Source organism: Mus musculus, chromosome 7 (assembly GCF_000001635.26).
Source record: "Mus musculus strain C57BL/6J chromosome 7, GRCm38.p6 C57BL/6J".
In the NCBI taxonomy this organism is placed as follows: Eukaryota; Metazoa; Chordata; class Mammalia; order Rodentia; family Muridae; genus Mus; species Mus musculus.
This window is the reverse complement of record NC_000073.6, coordinates 111,114,193-111,132,318: the sequence shown is the minus strand read 5'-3', so window position 1 is coordinate 111,132,318 and position 18,126 is coordinate 111,114,193. Positions and strand designations below refer to the sequence as shown.

The 18,126-nt window shown below is 41.0% G+C and overlaps 1 long non-coding RNA gene across 1 annotated transcript; it reads left to right on the top strand.

The window, feature by feature from the left end:
* The first annotated feature begins 9,643 nt into the window (after positions 1–9,643).
* On the top strand, positions 9,644–14,646 carry 1700012D14Rik (RIKEN cDNA 1700012D14 gene). Its single transcript, NR_015573.2, has 3 exons — positions 9,644–9,936; positions 11,296–11,411; positions 14,427–14,646. It is a non-coding gene; the product is annotated as an RIKEN cDNA 1700012D14 gene (long non-coding RNA).
* Positions 14,647–18,126: the final 3,480 nt, after the last annotated feature.

Below are 18,126 nucleotides of genomic sequence, written 5' to 3'. Positions count from 1 at the left end.
TTCATTATTATTTCTGAAAACCCTAAATGGCATGCCAAAAGGAGTTAATTTTCCAATAACAGTAAATGAGAAAATGACTCTAATATCTGGATTTTACAGAAAGTCTATAATAATATCTATATGAATTGTCTCATTGCTGTGATAAAATATCTGACCAAAACAACTTCAGGAAAGGTTTGTTTGGGCTCATGGCTCAAGAGTACCATCTACCATGCTGGGGAGATTCTGATGGGAGGAGCTGAGGCACCTGGTCACATTGTATCCAGTGGGGAAGTCCACATCCCATCCCATGGCATGATGCCATTTAACTCAGGGTGGCTCTTCCCACTTTAATTAACCTAATCTAAAAATCCCTCATAAGCTTGCCCAGAGACTTGTCTCCTAGATAATACTAGGTCTTGTTAAGTTGACAGTGTTAACCATCATAGTACACACACACACACACACACACACACACACACACAGAGAGAGAGAGAGAGAGAGAGAGAGAGAGAGAGAGAGAGAGAGAGAGAAATTTGAGATTGCCTAGGAGATAGACTAGAATTGAAATGGTGACAGTGAGGCTAGAGAAAAGGATGGACACAGTGATCTATTGTTGGGGGGCTTCTTGCTTGGTAAAATCTGAGGAGCAAAAGTAAGTTTGGTGTCTTCCCCTGTACTGTATGTTTCTTCTGAGATTGAAACACTCCATCAAGGAAGCTTGCCAGTGAACAACTCAAATAGTTTCAGAAGTCCCTGAAACTGACTAGATCCATTAGGTCCCTCCCTACCAGAGTATGAAATAAAAGCTGAGAGTTCCCTCTCAAACAGAAGGAAACTGAACTGCCCAGAAGAGTCTCAGACTCTGAGACCAGACAAGCAGTCTGGAAAAAACAAATCAACTGAGCTGCCTGGAAGAAGTTCAGGACAACTGAGGCATCTGGAAAGGACATTCTCCAACCTGTTTGGTTTCCTGCAGGCTGTACAGAGTGCTCCAGGGCCCCAGTTTTATGAGCTATCGTCCATCCTGGGGTAGACTTTAGTGATGCAGCTGTTCTTTGAGTCATTTCTGCTACTATAAGTAACCCTCACCCATACTCCAGTAACACCATCAGTAACACCAATAGAACTCATAGGTTCACCAAATTGGACTTTAGTTGTCTCCATACTTCAGTCTGCCATGAGTTCCCTATCTGAAGTAAACAGATGTGTGTGTTGCATCTCCCCCCAAAATGTTTTTTTTACATAACGTTCACTTTTTCTTTCCACAATTATTTCCTTTTAGACACAGCCCCTCATCTACTCCATGGGATTTGAGTGTTGATGAGAATAAGTCTTCCCTTAAAACAGGAGAGGGACTTAGGAGACGGCTCAGCAGTTAACACTTGCTGCTCTTTCAGAAGATCCGATTTTGGTTCCTAGCACTCATGTCAGGCAGCTCACAACTGCCTCAAAAGTCCAACTCCAGGGATTCTGATGTCCATTTTTGGCCTCTGCAAGCACTTGTACACACCCCTTCCTCCCCGACCCCCATTCTAGAGGAAAGGGGAGAAGGAAAGGAGAGAATATAAATCTTTAAGCACACACACACAGAGAGAGAGGGGGAGAGAGAGAGAGAGTTCTAAAGTGGACACTACAACTGTTTAGTTCACAAACACAACCTCAAATTAAAGTCCTTTCTGGAAGCTTTCTTCTAATGCTGCTGGAAAGAATTTTCTCTCTCCCCAGAAGTTTGGAGAGGTCACAGATCATCATACTATGAAATCAGGGCTTATCATTGATAGATATAATATAAAGTCAAATAGACTTTATTTGAACCATAGAATCTACCCATGCCCAAACTGATAAACTTATGATGCTGGTTTTTGCTCAGACAGGGTCTCAATATATAGCCTAAGAACTTGAATTTGCCATCCTCCTGCTATAACCTCTCCTGAGTGCTGGGGTTACAGGCATGTGCCACCACACCTGGTTTATGTAGTGCTAGGGACTGAAGCTAGCACCTGGGAGTGCACTCCAATATTCGGGCATGCATACTGAATAAATATAACTTTGAAAAAGTCTTCTTGACCCTGTTGTAAGGGACATGTAAGATGACAGAAGGAAGAAGGTGAGTACTAAAAATACTAATATAGGGCTGGAGACATGGCTCAGTGGTTAAAAGCCTCAGCTATTCTTAAAAAGGACCCAGGCTTGTTTCTCAGTACCCACTTGGTTATTTTCAACCATCTGTAACTCCATTTAGTGGAGCCAATACTCTTGGCCTCTACAAACACCAGGAATGAAAGTGATGCACAGACATACATGCAAGTAAAACACTCACAGACAACAAAACTAAAAACTAAGAAAAAAAAAAAACCTAATAAAAAGTAACAACTCAATGCCTGTGGTGGTTTGAATATGCTTGGCCCATGAGAAGTGGCACTTTTTAGGAGGTGTGGTGTAGCCTTGATAGAGGAAGTATGTCTTTGTGGATGTGGGGCTTTGAGGTCACATATATAATATATGATCTCCAGGCAACATAGTAAAATCCTTTTCCTCTGAAACCTCTTGAGCCATGCCCCCACAGTTCAGATCACCCTCAGTACAACTGTCTTCCATGTTCCTAATAGAATGACCTGTTAAGCTCCCACTTAAAGCATTCCAGTATGTATGTATGTATGTATGTATGTATGTATGTATGTATGTATGTATGTATATGTATATGTATATGTATATGTATATGTATATGTATATGTACATACATATTCAAGTCAGGTAGGTATGATAGTCTCTCCTGGATGCCTGCTGGAAGAGAGTTTTCTCCTGGTGCCTTTCAGATCCACAAGTAGAACTTTCCAAAGCACCATGTCTGCCTGGACATCCCCATGTTTGCCACCATGTGGATAATGGACTGAAACTGTAAGCCAACCCCAATTAAATGTTTTTAAAAGGGTTGCTTTGGTCACGGTTTCTCTTTATAGCAATGGAAACTCTAACTAAGACAGAAGTTGATACCAGGGACTGAGGTATTGCTATGATAGGTCTGACCATGTTTTTTTGTTTGGAGAACTATGAATCTGAGAACTTTTGACTTTCAAAGCCCTGGAATGCTTTAAGTGGGGGCTTAATGGGTCATCCTAGTAGAAATATGGAAGACAGTTGACTTGAGGGTGATTTGAACTGTGGAGACATGGCTCAAGAGGTCTCAGAGGAAAAGGATTTTACTATGTTGCCTGGAGATCATTCTTATGATGTTTTGGTGAAGAACATGGTATCTTTTTGCCCTTTGCTTGAGAGTCTGTCCAAGGCTAAGGTGAAGAGATTCAGGTTAGTTGCACTGAGGAATGTCTCAAAAAAGCCTAGCATAGACTCTGCCCTGTGGTTCACTCTTATAAAGAGTGCTTTCATCAAGTGTAGCAAACTGAGAAAGGAAAAATACAAAATGTATGGTTCAGATATTAAAGGGGCACCAGGAAGTAGAATGGAGGTAGGATATTAAATGAAATTAAGAAAGTGGTGACTTCAGGGCAAGATCCCACTCAGCTAAGCTTATTGTTTACATCTTTGCAGTTGAACAAGTGATAGTTATATCATTAGGTACTATTATGACCTGGTTATTGTTTTCATTTAGACATAAGGAGATATGATTATGTGTCAAATGACAAAGGATGGATGGTGATAGCTATTCTTGGTTGTCAACTTAACTATACCTGGAATAAACTACAGTCCAGAACTTAAAAAAATCTTGTGAGCTGGGCAGTGGTGGCGCACGCCTTTAATCCCAGCACTTGGGAGGCAGAGGCAGGCAAATTTCTGAGTTCGAGGCCAGCCTGGTCTACAAAGTGAGTTACAGGACAGCCAGGGCTACACAGAGAAATCCTGTCTCAAAAAAACCAAACCAAACCAAACCAAACAAACAAAAATGATCTTGTGAAAAGGTAAAGAAAGACTTAGATTTAGGCATGTGTGATGGTTTGTATACACCTGGGGCAGGGAGCAGCACTATTAGAAGGTATGGCCTGGTTGGAGTGGTGTGTCACTGTGGGTGTGGGCTTTAATACCCAAGAGCTAGCTGTCTGACAGTATTCTGCTAGCAGCTTCAGTTAAGGATGTAGAACTCTCAGCATCTCCCGCACCATGTCTGCCTAGGTGCTGCATGTCCCCAGCTGATGATGATGGATTGAACCTCTGAACCTGTAAGCCAGCCTCAATTAAATATTGTCCTTTATAGATTTGACATGATCATTGTATCTTCACCGCAGTAAAACCCTGAAAGACAACATGGTAGTCCATGCCTTTAATCCCAGCACTCAGGAGACAGTTATACAGATCTCTGAGTTCAAGGTCAGTCTAAAGTACAAGTTCCAGGATAACCAAGCTTAAGCAGTGAAGGAGTTGGAAAACAGAAGCTAGTGATGATATAATAGAATAAGGGGACCATGTTCCAGCCCAGCAAGCAGCAGAACTCAGCAGCTTCGGCCATGTGGCTCTGGCTTTAGAGAAGAGTAGAAGGGGTAACTGGGACAACTGATACTGGTTAGCTGGTTAATCACTGTGATTAAGAAGAAACTGGGCTTGGGGCTGGTGAGATGGCTCAGTGGTTAAGAGTGCCAACTGCTCTTCCGAAGGTTCCGAGTTCAAATCCCAGCAACCACATGGTGGCTCACAACCATCCGTAACGAAATCTGATGGCCCTCTTCTGGAGTATCTGAGGACAGCTACAGTGCACTTACATATAATAAATAAATCTTTTTTAAAAAGAAGAAGAAGAAGAAACTGGGCTGGAGAGATGGCTCAGAGGTTAGGAGCACTGATTACTCTTCCAGCAGTCCTGAGTTCAATTCCCAGCAACCACATGGTGGCTCACAACTATCTGTAATAGGATCTGATCCCCTCTTATAGATATGACAGTATACTCATATAGATTAAATAAATCTTTATTTAAAAAAAAAGAGAGACCACTATCACTGAGGTGAAATCTTTTGGAAAGTATCTTCTGAGAACACAAAGAAGTGGTGTTCCAGAGACAGACTTCAGTGCTGGCAGCCAGACTTGATAATGTGTAAGAATCACACAGTTGGTACTTGTTTTAAAGTCATGAAGGGGTCATGGAGAGGTCAGCCGAGGCCTGCCACTGTGAGAGGCTAGGAAAGGCCATTGGTGAAGGTGTGTAGCCTCAGTTGAAGTTGATGGCCGAGGACTGAAGTGGTCATGCAGAGAAGTTGAGGCACTGTGAAGAGAGACTATAAGAAGCAAATGGTGAAGCCTAGTTGCAGCAGAAGACCTACTGTATTGGAGATGCCAGTACCATGCAATAACCACCAAGAACAGCAGCAGCAATGGAGTAGAGTCAACCAGAGCCTAGAGTGCTACAGAGGGCAGACCTGAAGAAATGGCCCAAACCCTTTGGAAGAGCCCAGAAGATCACACATGATGTGTAGATCTCATACACTGGAACAAGAAGCTATGAAGTTGCCTTGGAGCTTGTAGGACGTTAGAGATGCCAAAGCTGTGGGATACTTGCCAAGGAAATTTGCTAACAAGGAATGGAACTAACCCAAGAGAAAGAATTGTGTTGTAGTCAACAAGCCAAAAGGAGTTGGATATCAAACATGGAGATTCAGTTTGGGGTTTTCCCAGCTGGTTTTTAGTCTTATTTTGGTCTAGTAGTTCCTCACTATGATGTTTGGAATAGTAATGTATATTCTGTGATGTTGGGAGTATGTGACCTGCTTTTTTATTTCAATTTTATAGGGGATTACAGTTAAGAGACTGCCTGAATCTCAGAAGAGACTGTGAATCGTGGTTGAAACTGTGATGGACTATGGGGACTTTTGAAATTGGACTAATTTGCATTATGCTATGGCTTGGTATGGCCCCCAGGGACTCATGTGTTTGAACAAGCCTATGGGATCTAGGGAGTGGAATATGGTGGTTTGAATATGCTTAGCCTGTGTAAAGTGGCACTATTAGGAGGTATGGCCTCATTGGAAGGGGCAGCCTTGTTAGGGGAATGTGTCACTGTGCTTGTTAGGGGAAGTGTGTGCCACTGTGGAGGCAGGGCTTTGAGGTCTCATATATTTGCTCAAGTTTGGCCAGTGCGACAGTCTCTTCTGGATGCCTGCTGAGACTTTTCTCCTGTCAGCCTTTGGATCAAGATGTAGAATTCTCAGCTAAGACAATGTCTATATCTGCAAGAGATAAAGATGAGTCGGAAAAATTGATGACTCCAAGTGTAACAATGTAGGGCCTTAATAGAATCTAAAATCCTAAAATATTTTTATTATCAACTTATTATTTATGTATATGGTGAGTACATATAAATGAATATGAAAGAAATAGTTTCAGGAGTGAATATAAGCGAGTTAAAAACCTGATAATTTGACATGATTTGCTTATTAATATAATCAAAATGTGTTAAATTATACAACAGTTACTTCCTATGCCTTTAAGCTTAATAAATATTATATGTTTTCAAATTTTATAATCATAAAATATGGACACTTTGCTATGATCTAATTCACAAGCTTAACTAAGTATTTCTTAAATATTTAATGTTATTTACATATTCAACTAATTAATTTTTCTTAGACACTTGAAACTATTATTATAAATGTAATAATATCTTAGGCAGTGTCTTAGTTAGGGTTTTACTGCTGTGAACAGACACCATGACCAAGGCAAGTCTTATAAAAAACATTTAGTTGGGGCTGGCTTACAGGATCAGAGGTTCAGTCCATTATCATCAAAAAGGGAGTATGGCAGTATCCAGGCAGGCATGGCACAGGAGGAGCTGAGAGTTCTATGTCTTCATCCAAAGGCTGCTAGTGGAAGACTGACTTCCAGGCAACTAGGGTGAGGATCTTATGCCCACATCCACAGTGACACACCCATTCCAACCAGGTCACACCTATTCCAACAAGGCCACACCTGATGGTGACACTCCCTGGTCCAAGGATATACAAACCATCACAGGCAGTGAGAGCTTTATGAGCATTTACCTAACTTTTGCAAAGTGACCTTCACATACAAGTTTCATAGACATCAAAAGCTGAGAAAGCATGTACCCCTAATGATAATGTTCAAGAAATAATGAAATTATACTATCATAGTTAAATGTTATAGATTCTGTAAAAACTGGAGGTGCATCACTACAGTCTTCCTTCAAGAAAGGATTTGCTGCATTGTTTGGGAAAGATGGGCTCTATCTACTATCAAATCTTTCAGAGTCTGTTTGGTGGCAATCATGCCCTTCCAGGGCATCCCCCAGCTTTAAAAGATAGGGTGGACTGTAAATCCCAGAGCAGGACACTGGCTCACGATAGGTTCAGAGCACTTGGCTCATCATCTTTCCTAGAGAATTTAATTGTAGTGTATGTAATCCAGCCACAACCAAGGTCAAAAGAAATGCCACCTCAGACTTCTGAAGGAACCGAGTTCTTGTTACTGCTTCAGTGATGATTTTACTTGAGGTTCAGATTGCAGATTTTTGTTTTGTTTGGTGTGTGTGTGTGTGTGTGTGTGTGTGTGTGTGTGTGTACATGTGAGAGATTAAATTCAGGTATTGTTCTTCAAGAGCCATCTTGTTTCTTTTCTGAAATTTTGTTTTGCTGGGGTTTTTTGTTTTTTGTTTTTGTATATGAATGTTTTGCCTGTGTGCATGTATATGCACCACATGTGTGCCTCTTGGATCCCCTGGAACTGAGCCACAATATGGGTGCTAGCAATCAACCCTAGGTCTTCTACAGGAACAAGTATTCTTGACATCTGAGCCATCTCTCCAGCCCTCCTACTTTTTTTCTTAAGACACTGAGATGTGGAGCTCTGAGATTACAAATGTGTCGCCATACCTTCCTTTTTACATTAGTGCTGGAGACTAAACTCAGAATTTCATGCTGGCTCTTTCTTGCAAGTACTTTATTGAATTGTCTTCCTACCTTTCCCTCCATTTTTTGGAGACAATGTCTTGCTTTGTAACCCAGGCTGGTCTGACAATTCTCAGTCTGTGTGGTAATCTCTCCTTAACCCTCCCAGTGCTGGGATTACGAAGTGTGCCAACACACCCAGCTTTCAGTTCCTTTTTAAAAGTGAGGCCCCACCTTCTTTACTGATATATTGTTGTAATCTTACAAGTCTTTAATATAAATTAACTTTGTATGAGAGCATGCATGCACACAAGCAAATACACAATTTGTGGTTCCCACAACTAAAAAGGAACCCAACATAGACTATCAGTTGGTCATGTTTGCAAAATGTACTTCTCTATGCTCTAAGTCCTTACCTATAACTAGGATCTGATCTTAGACTGGTGATGAGTATATGAATTAAAACATTGAAAGAACATGAAACAGCCAGGTGGTGATGGTGCATACCTTTAATTCCAGCACAGGAGGCAGGGGCAGGCAGATCTCTATGAGTTCAAGGCCAGCCTAGTCTAGAGAGCAAGTTCTAGGGCAGCCAAGGCTACACAAAGAAACCCTGTCTCAAATATCAAAACAAAACAAAAAGTACATAAAACAGCCCCTGGCTCCTACAGTGCACTCTATAAACAGTATTATTATCTTTATTTGCTGAGTCCTACATTGCCTGTATTTTTCTCTCAACCAACATATATTATAATCATAACTGTATATAAATATATAATAAATTATAATTTGACACAGCAATTAACAGAAAAAAATCTGTATGTTTCAAGAACAGTAGACTCGTCAGCATATAGAGCCTAAGTTAAATCCTAGTCTTTAATTAAACACGAATATGTTTAATTATTCTTCCCATTGTCTTATTTTTGAGTTTTTTTTCCAATTTACAAAGACACAAACCAGGTATGTGAAGTTCACATTGGGGACATATATAAAAATATATAATAAACAAAATCTTATTCCAAAATTATACTGAAGCTTGATGACTGCCATCAGTCCTGATAACTACTATTAAGGGTTAGGCTTCGCGGGGCATGGTGGCACATGCTTTTTAATCCCTACACACAGGACCTCAAGCCTGGCCATGCCCTTTTGGAAAAGAGGGAGAACGGGGATAGATGGCTTAAACACCCAAATGTTGCCAGCCCACCCAACAGAGATGAGTTGGTAACGCTGAGGTAAACCTCAGAAAAAGAAGAGTTCTAAGGATTTTCCCTTTCGTCCTGCTGGGCCACCTGGGAGGCCAAACATCAGGCGTGCCCTTGGCCTGGCCTAACCCCCCGGCTGGTAAAGGTTTATGCACGCCGAGTAAGGTGAGTTTTTTCTTCCCGCTTCCAAGCACTGAGTGACCGGGCCACCATCAGCCTAGGCTGGCGAGCTCAGGATCCATAGCTGTCTCAGCAGTCCTTGCAGAGCGACAGAGCTGAGGGAAATGCCGACTGGGCCGCCATCTGTCTGTCAGCATCAGCCACGTGGAACTGGAGGAGCCCCGGAATCTGCTCTCTAAACCCGCGCCAGGCCCACGGCGTGCCGGGGAATTCAGAAAACAATGGCTTCGCCCGCCAGCCCGGAGCCCAGAGCCGGCTAGGCGGCTCCCAGGTCACACCGCGCCTCAACCAAACTTGGGCTCTTAGTCCCGCCTCGCTGCTCAGCGCGGATTGGCGGTAGGGATGAGCTCTGTCGCTGATTGGACAGCGGCGAAGTCGCTCCTGCAGACCATCGCGTCTGGCCGCAGTGGAGCTCTAAGAGTCCCTGAATTCAGACTTCAGGCCGCGCCGTCCGAGAGTCGGGGCCCTTTGAGGTGGCTTAGGCGGTATCCCTGAGTTGACAGCATCACCCCGTCCCGCGTCCTCCTCTCCTCTGTTTTGTTTTTCATCTCTCCCTCCTCCCTCCAGTCCCCGACGACTGGCCCTAGACCCTCGCTGAAGGTGAGCTGAGCCACCGGCGAGTGGGCCGCTCCGAAATGGCCGCTGCCTTGAGCTGTCTAAAATGGCGGTCTCGTGCTCGGCTGGGGACCGCGACGCGGCTCTGCAGCCCAGCCGCAGCCGAGACGGTAGGGCGATGGAGATGGAGTGGAAAGGTGTTGGGTGTGTTGACACGACTTCATGTCGATGGCACAGTCGACATTCCTGGGGCGAGAGGAATCCTGTGTCACCCACTGGTAGGCTAGGGCAAGAAGCATGCCTCCGGGGGCGTGGTGCTCTGCGAGCAGTGCACGCCTGGCCCGGAGGGATGGCTGTCACTGGCCGCAGGGCGAAGTGACCGCGTTGAAATACTTCTAGGTCCTAGTGGAGCTGCCCGGCCCCTTCTGCTTCTTAACCTTTGCGATTGGCCTGCGCTCCCGTTCACACCTAGGGCCGCCTGGCAGCAAAAGGCCCCTAAGGGGAGACCCTAGTGTTCCCTGAAAGGAACTGGAAACTTAGGAGGGCAGATGCTTTGTCCCCAAGAGCTGCTGGGATGTACCTCAGAAGAGAAAGGAATACGGGGCCCTTTTAAGAAAACAAAGCTACTTTTTTTTGTGCCCACTTGACAACGAGGTGGGGAAACTTCATTTTATGGTGAACCAGTGGCTCCGAGAAGCTCTCTGTTTTGCTAAATTTAAATCGAGGCTGGAAGGAGAGTCCACTGCTAAGGAATAGGTTTTCTAACTACTGCCTAGTTTAAGATTGCTGCCTTCGCCTGTTACAACACGCTGGCAATCTGTTTGTACACACACACCAACCTCTAGTACCAAATGCTCGTTATGCTTGATGAAGTAGAAAACTCCCAAGTACTGTCGAGGCACGTGGGCTGCACAGTCAGTTTGGGAACTCTGTTCATTCTTCACTGACTAAATGTGTTAACCTAGCAGGTGCCAACTTCCCTGTATCTTTCTCTAAAATGCAGTCGTTGATAATCTCAGGTTCTTGACAATTAGATGAATTAACCTTTATGAGGAATTGGGCACAGATACTAACAGGCCACAGAAAATAAGAGAGTTACTCAGTAAGCATTAATTGTTAGATCGGGGACAGACTGGTTATAGTAACAGCATATGTCATGTAACACTTGCATATCTGATTCCACTTTAGATTGAGTTTTTAGTTTTAGAGATATTGAAATGGGGCTGTATTTAAAAAAAAAAAAAAAACTCAGTTGGTTTTTATTCCCACCACCACCACCCACGAATGTTTCTATGTCAGTGGGTAAAAAAGCATTTCAAAGCAAGGAAATTACCAGAACAGTAAGTGGAATGGAAAATATTAGCATATTTACTTTACTACATACTAGGCATTCTCTGTTTACATCCCAAGAGCTGCATTGTAGTGAAAAATCATTTGTATTGACTATATTTAAAATATGATAAATTGTCATGGTAGACATTGATACTTCTGCTTGCTGCAGTGTCTGATTTTAACTTTTCTTATTCTAGGCTTCTGGTTACTCCCGTTCCCACCCTATCCCTTAATTTTATTTTTCTGAAGAATCTGCAGTTCAAGCTATCAAGGTGGAGAGAGCAATTACAGAAAGACGTGTTCATTGTTTCAGGTATTTTACCTACTAGGTGTTAACAGGAGAACCATTTTGATTGAAGAGCTAAAACGATAGGATAGAGCTTAATCCTTAAGCACATGGCATTTAAATCAACAGGAACAATCTGTATTCCTTTACAAATTTAATTTAAATCTCAGGGAATATTCACTAGACGGTCTTAAGTTTGTATTACCCTGTGTTACATGAGAGGAAAATCTATTAAAGTGAGTTTATATTTTCTTAAGATTCTGACCTTTGGCACAACAGTAGGCAGAATAACTCATAACAGTATGCATTATTTTAAATATATCTTAATTAAGATAATATAAGTTTATATTTTAAACTGGAGAAGTAGTATCTACTTTTTGGTCTATAGTTTACTTTTGATTGTTAACACATAATGCTTAGAATACACTAGAGTTCTCTGTCTTGGAACAATGTGTATTTTTAATACAGCTTATTAGAATTCTTGCAACTCTGAAGGGAGAGTTCTGGTATATAATACTATCAACATTGAGTGCAACATTGAGTGCATCTAATGGCAATAGTTATCAGAAAGATAAAAGATTCAAAAATATTATGCACTATGAGATTAGGTTGGTAAATTAAGCCTACAAAGTCTGTTTTGGTACATAAAAGTTTTATTGGAACACCCACCCATTCTTTCATCTGTTGTTATGCTATAACTACAGAGTTGAATAGTTGCAACAGAATCTGTATAACCAACAAAGCAAGCATTCTTACTGTATGGTCTTAAATATTTACCAACCTTTGCCATGGAAGGGTTCCTAAAGATGTTTCTAAAGATCCCTTCCTTAAAAGTGTACATACAAACTCATTATTTCTTACCCTACTAATTCCCAGATAATTTTGAATAATGTTATATTCTCTTGAGTGTTTTGAGAAAAAAAATTGATACTAGCAATAATAGTTTTTCTTTATAGTTTTAGTATAAGATGATTTGAATGTAAGTTTAAGAATACTAAACACATTTCTATAGTTTTTATTTTTATGTGATAATCTACCTTTAAGAAAGATGTGCAGCCGGGCATGGTGGCGCACGCCTTTAATCTCAGCACTCGGGAGGCAGAGGCAGGCGGATTTCTGAGTTCGAGGCCAGCCTGGTCTACAGAGTGAGTTCCAGGACAGCCAGGGCTATACAGAGAAACCCTGTCTCAAAAACCAAAAAAAAAAAAAAAAAAAAAAGAAAGATGTGCATACCAGAGCACCAGGAAGTTGCATGAGAGATCACCTGATAAAAGAACAAGTGATGTCCATCTTCATGAGGATGTGTAGGTAGCATTACAAATTAACATGTGTGCTTCTGTATATCTCTCTCATCTTTGTTTCTTGTCCTACAATTTCAAAACATTTGTGATACTCTGTGTTAAATCTAAATTAACCATGTTTTGTGCCACAAACTGATTACCCTTGGATCCTTTGCTAAAACAAGGAAATCTTAAATAAGAAGTAGACTTGTTTGTTGCCAACCAGTATCTCAATCAGAATGTCAAAAGGTTGGTACAGTACAAAGTAAAGATGAACCACTGCAATCTTCAGTTTCTGAAAAACCAGAACGTGAGCTTTCTAGGGTCAAATTTATGTCCAATTCCAATAAAATAGCAACATTTTGTAAAAATAAATAAAAAACTAAATAAATAAGAAGAAAATATGATGAAAGTTATTTGTCCTTTGCATTTATTTACTCTGGAAATCTAGATGAACCTCATGCTTAGTGTGTACTATATAAGAAAACTTTATCCCCTAGCTCTTTAGTCCCTATCAGCTTGGAAGACATTTAGAAACTAAACATGTTGAGTATAAGGACAAAGACATAAGCTTTTTCAAGCAACAGCTTGATTTACCTGAAAACAAAACCTCCAGCACCTAAGATTGTCAATACAGAGACTGAAAGTGTTACAGAAGCATCGTACAGTGTAAGCTACAACCTAGCCCTGAGTAGAGAAGCTCATACTGTTGAAGAATTACTTATTAAACCTTGTGCAAAAGATGCAGTGATGCAGATGGTTGATGAACAGTGTAAAAAGATGATGAATAAACAGTGATGGTTGATGAATAGTAAAAAGAGAGATGCAGTACAACTCTTGAACAGTACTGTGGTCCATCGAATTAAAGATCTGGCTGCTGATATTGAAGAAGAACTTGTTTGTAGACTGAAATTTTGTGATGGGTTTTCACTGCAACTAGATGAATCAGCTGATGTTTCAGGACTTGCTGTGCTGCTTGTGTTTATTCACTATAGATTTAAAAAATCTATCAAGGAGGACCTACTCTTATGTGGATCTTTACAACTGGTGAAGAAATATTCAACTGTATCAACAATTTTATGCAGAGACATGAAATTGAACAGAAGAAATGTGTTGATGTTTGCAGTGCTGCTTCTAGGGTAGTGGATGGGAAAATAGCTGAGGCTGTCACCTTAGAACATGTAGCTCCAGGAAGAATCAGTAGTCACTGCTTATTATATCGGCATGCATTAGCAGTTAAAATAATGCCTCCATCTGTAGAAAATGTGCTAGATCAAGCAGTACACATTATCAGTTACATTAAAGCTGGATCACATCAATCCCAGTTACTAAAAATTTTATGTGAGGAAATGGCTGCTCAGCGCTCAGCTCTTCTTCTGAGTAGAGAGCCAAAGCTCAAAGTCTTATAAGAAACTTACTTTGAGAAAGCCACCTTACTTCTATACTCAAATTTTGATAAATGTCTTTAATACAGTTAATAAAGTTATCTGTGGTGCTATCATGCAGCATCTAAGGGGTTTATGTTCTGCTCTTTTAAAATATTTTCTGTGACAAGTGATGATAATGCTTGAGTTAGAAATCCATTTATGGTAACTGTTAAACCAGCCTAATTAGTAGCTCAGAACCACGAAAGCCTGATTGATTTAACATCTGAATCCCAAGTGAAGCAACATTTCAGTGAACTGACACCTTTGGAGTAGCCTAATTCAAGAATATCCAAACACTGTAAGATGTGCTGATCACATACTTCTTCCTTTTACAGCAGTGCACCTATGTGACATGGGTTTACATATTATGCTGCAACAAAAACAAGTACAGGAAAAGACTTGATGCTGCGGCTTAAATGCGGATCTGACTTAGCAACATCACACCTAATATGTGTGTGGTAAAAAGACGTAGAAACACTATTCTCATCGAAATTGAAGGGGTTTGCATGTCTTATTGTTAATGTAAGATGAAAATAAAAGATGGGTTTATCTCTGGTATTGAGATTTTAAGAAAATGAGTCAAAAATTCAAACATGTTATTGCTATTATTTCTTACATTGTAAATTTCAAAGGGTTCCATAGTTACAACTAGGAAATGACAGTCTATAAAACAAAAGTCTAGTTCCTTACTTAGTGTAGCACTTAGGATATGCTCCCTACCTTTTTCCTATCCATCCTTGCCCTACAAACATCTAGTTCTATGAAATGTCTTTCCATCCCATAAAAATATCAGTTTCATGCTTTCAGATCCCAAAAGCCTCAGTCATTCACATAGTCTCTGGTGACTCCTACTTTTCTTTTTTTTTTTTTTTTTTTTTTTTTCTTTTTTCTCGAGACAGAGTTTCTCTATATAGCCCTGGCTGTCCTGGAACTCACTCTGTAGACCAGGCTGGCCTTGAACTTAGAAATTCGCCTGCCTCTGGATTTAAAGGCGTGTGCCACCACTGCCCGGCTAACGTGTTATGATTATGTTTATAATAATACTGGAAGACTTGGGCTTGAGTGAGGTAACACACTGAGTAGCAAAGTTTAGTCTTTCTCAAAGACGGTACTTTTCTCTGTCACTGCCCTGCAGACTTTTCAAAGAAAAGAAGACAGTGACTTTATAAGTTCAGTACAACAGTAGCTCCTAAAATCCAAATATTCTTTGAAATCCGTGTTTTCTTCTAAATTCATCCAAAGTGGATTATCTACTTTATAACTTTATTTTTCTGAAAAAAAAATACAAATTTCTTTAATATAAAGTTAAATATTCAAAAATGCATCATAGTTTCCTATACATGCAATACATTTTATGTGCAAGCCCTGGTATTAAACATGCCTCAGTTTGAGAAGCATTTCTGCATCTGTCTTGTACTGAACTCTGACAACTAAAAGATTCTTATGTGATTAAATCTCTCTCCAGGATGTCTCACTCTTCAAATGTATTACTTCCCTATCTTTTCCTAAACCGCATTTTTAGCCGTCCACTTTGTTCTATTTATCCAGTCATATTAACTGGGACCCTGTTTCCTGCTATTAGACCTCTTGCCCAACTTGACACCAACTCAAGTGTTCTGAAACCTATCTGGCCTATTCTATTATGAAGTAGGTAACTGGGGAAAATGAACTTTAGCATGTAAAGGTGGGTCTGATGCCTGCTGAAAAATAGACTAACTCCATACCACACTTCTAAATCGTTCTAATCTGTTAGTTACAACTGGACCCCCAAAGAGAAAATTCTTTTCTTCTGTATTTAAACACTTGTCCTTCACAATTGGCTGGCTGTTCTGTAAAACCCAAAGTTAGCCATTCTGCCTGTCTCCCTTTCTTCACTGTTTACAAACCCTGTGGTTATTGTGCCAGGCAGCATTTTTAAGAATAGTATGGGAACCTTTCTCTCCAGCAGGAAGGAAGCTACTATCTGATATATCTTACACATGAGCACACTCTCCTGCACACACACACACACACACAAGAAATGTTAAAAGGAGAAATAAATAACTTCACTTAATAAAATAGCTACTTGAGGGATAAATGATATTTTCAAGGCACCAGCAATGACAGCTACCTGGCCTGCGTATCTATAAAGCAGTGCCCACTTTGATGTGTTGAACCCCAAAGGACTTTCTTATCTTTAATCTCTGTATTTCAAATAGTTCAAATTGCTTAGATTTCTTAATGAGGATTGTGCCTTTTTAGTCTTGATATGCATCTGCACATAAATACAGTGGTAGTCAAAGTCTGTTTCTTCTTCCTCCTCCTCTTCCTCTTCCTCTTCCTCCTCCTGCTCTTCTTTTTTTAAGACCTGTTTCTCTATAGTCCTGGCTGTCCTGGAACTAGCTCTGTTACAAGGTAGCCTCAAACTCAGATTTGCCTGCCTCTGTCTCCCAAGTGCTGAGATTAAAGGCATGTGTCAGCCAGCTTGGTCTACAGAACAAGTTTCAGAACAGCCAGATCTATACAGAAAAAAACCTGTCTCACCACCCCCGCCACACTCCAACCCTGGCAAAAGGCATGTGCCACTACCACCCAGCCAGGTTCAAAAGGCACGTGCCACTACCACCCAGCCAGGTTCTTACTCATATTCATATTCTCCCTCTCCCTCTCCCTCTCCCTCTCCCTCTCCCTCTCCCTCTCCCTCTCCCTCTCTCCCTCTCTCCCTCTCTCCCTCTCTCCCTCTCTCCCTCTACCCCCACCCCCCGCTTGGTTTTTGGGTTTTGGGTTTTTGGTTTTTTCAAGACAGGGTTTCTCTGTGTAGCCCTGGCTGTCCTGAAACTCACTCTGTAGACCAAGCTGGCCTCCAACTCAGAAATCCGCCTGCCTCTGCCTCTCAAGTGCTGGGATTAAAGGCGTGCACCACCATCTCTTGGCTGCCAGATTTCTAATGATAGAAAAGTGGATTGAATTTTCTAGTTAAAAGGTAAAATATAATTCATGAGAGAGTAGTTTTTTGAAGCCTTCCTTAAACAGTATTAAAAATGAACCTGTATTTCAAGAGCTTCAAAGGCAGCATTTATTTAGGGAAATTCCCTATTGCCTTAAGATTGTTTTATTCCCTAAAATGTAATTTACCTATAACTTATAAAATGGTCTCTCAGCTTTGGAAATGTATTTGTGGAACTGCTTCATGTTTCATTTTAAGTTACTATAACTGACTACTGTTAATTAGCACAATGGAAAGAATTCTGGAGTAAGTATCAAGAGACTTATGTTCTGTAACTAATTAACTGTCTTAAAGTTCATCCCTCTCTAGGCTTTAGTTAATTTTTTAAATGAAAGGGATTGAACTGAAGTGAGCTCTAAAATTCTTACCAGATAAGATCAAATTTTAAATTCAAATAAGGATTAGGGTATAATTTTAATTTTTTTCAAACCTATTTTTAATGATTGTTCTTAAATGCTTAATTTCCCTTTAGCCCACCACTCACCAGAGGTAGTGGGAAAGAAAGGATATGGGGGAAGTGGACCAGTTTAGAAAGGTTTTTTGGAGCAACTCCTGTCTGTGTTGTCTGGAAATCAGCAATTCATTTCACAGGTTAGCAGGCGGCAGCAACTTGATCTACTTGCAAACACCTCATGGATACACCAACAGTTCAGTTTGGTAGAGTTGGGTTAGCAACAGTGGTGACATGACCTAGCAGAGACAGCCAGGCCTCAGCCTCGGCTTGATTCAACAGGAGGGACCAGCAGGAACACCAGGAGAAGTTCTCAGCTGTGCCTCTCTCAGTAAAGGGAAAGATCAGTGAAGACATGGAACCCACAGTTGCACGGCTAGCTCTATAAGCAAGCCAAGCTCTGCCTCCTGCACTGTTCGGAGAGTCCTGTTTATACCCTCCAAACATTACTTGTCTCCCATGAGTCTTGCCTCAGCACATGTGTCTGTCTCAGCTGACATCACCCTGCCTGAATCCATAGAAGCAGCAAGAAACTGCAGCACACCACTAGAAGTGTTTTGTCGAGTTTCTGTCTACAGAGTCTCAACAAATGCAGCTC